Below are 6,000 nucleotides of genomic sequence, written 5' to 3' on the forward strand. Positions count from 1 at the left end.
CATGCCTTTGTTTTTCCCCTCTAAAATAATAAAATATAGGACACAGGCTTTATTCCTTACCCATGAAACAATTAGGAAATTTAATTTGAAAGAAAGTGAGGGAGTTTCAAAGAGGAAAAAATTGTCATGTCAAATTGCTTGTCATATGAAATTAGCAATGACACTGCACTGAAAACAGCACAGAGGGGAAAAAAATCAAACTTGGGAATAAGAACTGGAGAAAAGCCACTAAACTAATAATGACTTGAAAGCAAAGGGCCTGGGATGCCCTGGGACAGTGAGACAAGCAGGCCAGACGATTGGTGAAGGAGGCACCGACCTCAGTGAGTGTCTCTGCTAGTGCCTGTCTTCAGCAGAGATGGGAATAGCTGTTCTCACTGAGGGCTGCAGTCTGCATGACAGAGCATGAAATTTTCAGTGCTGTCAGTAGGAAAATACCTTTTTTTTTTTTTTTTTCTTTAATTTTGAGGCAAAAATGTAACTCAAAAGAATTGCAATGAACATGGGAGAAGTTATTTTAAGACTTCATCATCATATCTAAAGAGGAGCACACCAGGGGAACCAAATATTTGTAGTGTCTATGACAAGTGATCGTGGTCTGAAGACAGTTCTTATTACAGTAACATAAATACTGCTTTAACAAGGCTTATTTCAAATGGCTGAAAAAAAAATGTCAAGTCTCATCAACTCAAAAAATTGAACGGAAAAGCTGAATGAAAATATTATGAATGAAACCACTTTGAACCCCCAAACATGAGTTTCTATTGTTCAGTACTGTAGGTTAGTAGAAACAGGGAAAAAGCTCTTAAGATGATAAATATAAATGCATACTAAACAGACAAAGAGGGAATTTCATAATAGATACCAAGGAAACTAGGAATTATTTGAAACTTAGATGAAACAAGTCAAAGCATAAAAGGGATAAACCAGCAAAATGCAGTATTTTTTTTTTCTCATTCTCTGCAATACATTCTTTATGGTATGTTCTTTGTCGTCCTAGATTTTTATGTGTTTCTATTGATTTTATTTATATTTTTTGCCTTCTTAAAAGCAGCCTGCAAAACTCCAACTGGCACAAAGATGCTGAAACATAAAGCAAGATAGGACAAGAAATTTGGAATGACAGAAGGCGCCTTGTCTTTTTTTCTATTTTTTTTATACCACCCGCTCACAATTAAAACTTTATCTCCTCCAGATGACACACAGAAGGTGGGCAGGATTTTAGAAGCAGCTGATAGATGATTGTAGCAAGTAGGATGTCTGACTTTAATAGCTATCCTGCAATGCAACTTTCATAAGCAGTTGTTAAATGCTCCTGTGGTTCAGTGCTGGTAGAATACCATAGCTGTTTCCTCAGACATACCTACATTTCTTCTTTCAGCATCTGATAATGTGAAGTATTAACATCTTTAGTCCTCTGTGAGATAATTGTAGGTTAGGAGCACTATAAACTGCACAAGCTTGGTTAGCAACAGGGGCACCCAAGTATGTTAAGACTGATCACTTTTATTTTACATTGGTCTGATTTACATTTATAATAAACGAAAAGTGGCTTGTACACTTGAGCTTTGTACTGAATCCTGAAACTGAAGAATGCGATCCAGTTTAGGAATCATTTGCTGGGACACAAGGATGTAAAGGGTGCTAAGGTAGAGGAGGATCACATTGCAGACACTGTTAAAATCACAACATACTGTTTGAGGGAGAGGAATTTATATGCACAAGAGGAATCACTACTGAGCAACTTCCTTCCAGCTCTTGTCAGAGTACAGATCTGGAAAACACACTTTTTTTTTTTTTTTTTTTTGGTAATAGGAAAAATGAGTATTTTTTAAACCAAATACAGCTGCCATTTCCAGAGATTAAAATAAATAAATAAATGAAGCCTGGCTTTGTAATCTAGCAGTTGTGTATAAGAATAGGAAGCTCTAGGATGTATGGTTCTGGGAGAGTTAGCCTGTGTCTTCTGGGACACAATAATTCGTTCCGAAACTAAGCCCAAGAGACAAGACAGTGGAAGAAAAGAAAATCTCTCTTTAGAATTCCCTCTGTAGTTTCTGCTCCTTCATTCCTGTGTCCTGACACCGATGGAATAGGCTTTTTGTGTACCCTGCACAGCACATAAATACAGAGAATGCATTTCATGAAAAATAAAAATATGTTAATTTTCCTGAGAAATATGATGTGTTATCTTTTGAGAAACACTTTTCACAAGAATTAAATTAGAAACTTAAAAAAAAAATTACTGTGAAATACTGAAAACTCGTGAAAAACCAACATTGTTCTTGAGTGCTGAAAAACATCTCTTCCTTTTGGCCTGAAAGTTCTCTTTCTTTAATTCAAAATTCTTATTCTGCTTGTTGTTTATACCCTGAATCTGTTTCTTATGTCTTATTCCTGGATAATTTATTTTGGTTCCTGCTATTGTGCCAGAAATATGATACACAAATACTCTCAAATTTGTCTTCAGCAGTTTTGCTGAAACTCAAACATACATAAATCTGTCATGACATTCACTCTCATTCTTCATTATATGTTCTCGAGAGTTTTTACAGTCTGTTATGTCTTTGTTTTTCACTTATTGCTTTTGCATTTGTTGTAAAGATTAAATATATATGATCTATATTTCAAGTTCCCACTCCTAGTTCTTTGGTCCTGTATATAGTTGTTCAAAAAAATGCCAGACTGATATGAAAAGTTTTGGTGGAATGAAACAGAGATTGAAAGCAACTCTATTGACAGAACTTTATGGCCTGTGTTCTGCTATTTACTCTGTAGATATATGGGCTTATGATGTAAACTTTACAAAGTTATTTCACTACTGTTACATGTGCAAACAATTTAATTGTGCTTTGAATTTTGAAATATTAGACCTTAATACATGATCGCATGATTTATTTTTGCAAGTAGGTGCTTAGTATGCCTATATTTTTTCTGCTCCAAACTATCAATCCCTCAGCAACACACATGATTTTTAAATAAATAATGCATGTTAGAGCAGATGACTGCTCCAGGGTATTATATAACTTTTTAAAAAAAAAAAAAAATTGTACAACTGTCATCTAAACAATTTGTGTACATATAAAGTGGAAAAGCAAATACATGTACCTTTTTTGTTATGTAGTTTAAGTGCACCTTTCAGCACTCAAGTTGGAAAAATGAGATCCCTAAAAATGCACAGCACGATACCAGATTTTTTCTGTTGTTCCCACTTCAAAGAAGGAATACAGTGGATATCAGAGAGAGATCTGACAAAGCTGAACTAAGAAATCATGTTAATAATAGACCATTTTAGTAGAGATATCTAGATTGAATTAGTTCCTATAGTGCATATTGCCATGGTAGGCACTTTTTAAAGACTGAACTCACGAATATGGAAAGAAACCAAACCAGCAACAAAGGTAATAGAATTAAAATAGCAGTGTAAACAGAATGAACAAACAATCCCTTCTCCTTCCTCTCCTGCTCTTTAAACAAAAACAAAACAAAGAAACAAACAAAAAACTCTTGCAAAACCATGCATCTCACCTTCATGCTTGTAATATTGGAGGTCAGCCCAAATATCAAGGAATGTTAGTGGTAAAATGCAGAAGCTTTAACCAGTGTTTCACTGCTGTGTGTGGCGAATTACTTTTGGTATCTCATCTGTACACACTGTACAGATTTGTATGCATTTTATACAGTGCTGAGTGAGGAATGGTCATAGTCTCATCTGGAAACATCAGGAGATACCATAAAACTGACATCTTGGCCAAAACTTGAGATGGGATGAGATGGGATGGGATGGGATGGGAAGGCAAAGGGTTGCTAGAGAACTGGCTGCTTTTGGTACAGAAATTCAAGAACCATAGCAGGGATACTTTTCAAAACATGAAAAATTAAAACTTTCTTTGATTCACGGCTTTAGAAGTACTGTGATCTGATAGCAAATGCTGGTACAAGTACAATCTTGCTCAATACTGTTGACCAGGTGCCTGGATAGGTGTTGGAAATAAATGGTCTGCTTTGTTCTGGTTAATTGTCTGTCTGGAGAGAAGAGGGGGGCAGATGAATCATGCAATACATTTATGTTACATTAATCCAGCTACCTACATCAATCTGTCCATTGAAAAAGTAGATGGACAGTTATGAAATCTGGGGGCCTTAGTCGTAATAGGGGAGCTAGAAACTGGAAATTTGTTGCTATTTGAAGTGACCTGATCTGTTTGCCTCTGAAGGAACACTTCATAGCACATGTTGAGACATCAATTTCCTGAAGTTAATACATACCTGCATGTGGGGTTTCTGCCAAGATTATTTCATTCCCAAAGCCACATCTGGCTTACTGTAGAAAGCAACCTCTTTGCTTGTCCGTACACCACCTGCTGTTTCAACCTCTTACCTCCCAAATCTTCATTCCATTTTCTAGAGGGAAAGAATAATCTTAATCTACATAATAAAACCCATTTAAGTCATGTTTATTATGTAGAATCAAAGATATCAACAAAGTGTACAGAACATAAGTAAACAATTTCATAATGGTGCTATATCAGAAATATACAGAGAAGTGACACTCCAAGTGTAGACGATTACTACATTTCTTGTATGATAATATTGCGGGTGGTCGGTTTGAATTTTACATTTATTAAATTGTTCATTCCCTAAGACAGTGTATCACATCTGGTTTGAGAAGGCATAAGCTACATTGGCTTGTAAATAGGTGTTTGACAGGAAAACAGGTGAGTTACGGATTTCCAAACATAAACTTAAAGTTCAGAGGACTTCAAGGACACAAAACCTAGGTCAGAACACATTAATTTTACTTAAAACAAACAAATGAAAATCAAATAATATATAAATAGCTCCCATTATCCCAGGTAATGCAGGTAGCTTAGAACAATCAAAAAGCATAGATATTATGAAATGCATGTGGACCATTACGAGCAGGAGGAGGATTCAGACAACCCCAAACCTCAAATAATTACTCAGATAGGACTTACTCTGCTTTAAGTCTCTGTGACAGTTAATTTAGAAAATGAATTATTTGCCCAGGTAAAACAGTTTGAACTGCACCTATGCTCTAAATAATATCAAACATTAAACAGTAAGTTTTTTCAAGGATGCTTGAAGGTCATCGAGGTGGAAAACAAATCAGAGCCAAAATAGCACATTAAGTGTTATGTCCTCATGGAGGCCAAGTATCACGTAAATAGAACTTTTTACATAGGAAAAAGAGATTATGGGACAAAAGGTAAAGCACTTGGATATTATGTGATTAAAAACTCCCCACAGTTGCTTGTGTAACTATGTATCTGTCCTCTAACAAATTCATCGAGGGACAAAGTATGTATGACCATGTCATTAACAGTTATCTAAAGAACATGCTTTGGTGCATTGGTAACCATACATCAGGTGTTTTATACGAGTGAAAGCTTGCTCTACAGCCATTTTAATTAATGTATTTATTTATTGGGAAAGTTTTAAAGAGGTCTCTTTTCTCAGGGTGTCAAGTTGTGGCAGGTTGTGCTTGGGTTGGTATTAGGATGAATTTCTTCATGTGGTCAAGCTCTGGAACGGGTTGCCCAGGGAAGTGGTGAAGTCCCGTCCCTGCAGGTATTCAAGAGATGTGTGGATGTGGCACTAAGGGATGTGGTTTTGGTGGTGGAACTTGGTAGGCCAGGTGGATGATCAGGCTTGATGATATTGAAAGCCTTCTCCAACCTAGATCATTTTATGATTCTCAGAGGTGGTTGCAATCTATTAGCAGCTGAAGTTTCCGTGGATCTAAAGGGCCCAAACTGGTAGTTACCAAATTTGTGCTAGCCATGATTTAAATGCCTCCTTCACAGCTAGGGATAGTTGTCTATATACAATCTTAATTCAGAAGATTGCTTTATGTCATTAATACTTGGCAATTGACAGTTCTTGAGATTGTTGCTACAGAAACGCTTTTTCAGGAAAAAATGAAGAGGATTTGGATTTACTTTTACTTGTTTGCATGTTTCCATGCTTTTTTGATTA

The sequence above is a fragment of the Aythya fuligula genome, chromosome Z (genome assembly GCF_009819795.1).
Source record: "Aythya fuligula isolate bAytFul2 chromosome Z, bAytFul2.pri, whole genome shotgun sequence".
Lineage (NCBI taxonomy): Eukaryota > Metazoa > Chordata > Aves > Anseriformes > Anatidae > Aythya > Aythya fuligula.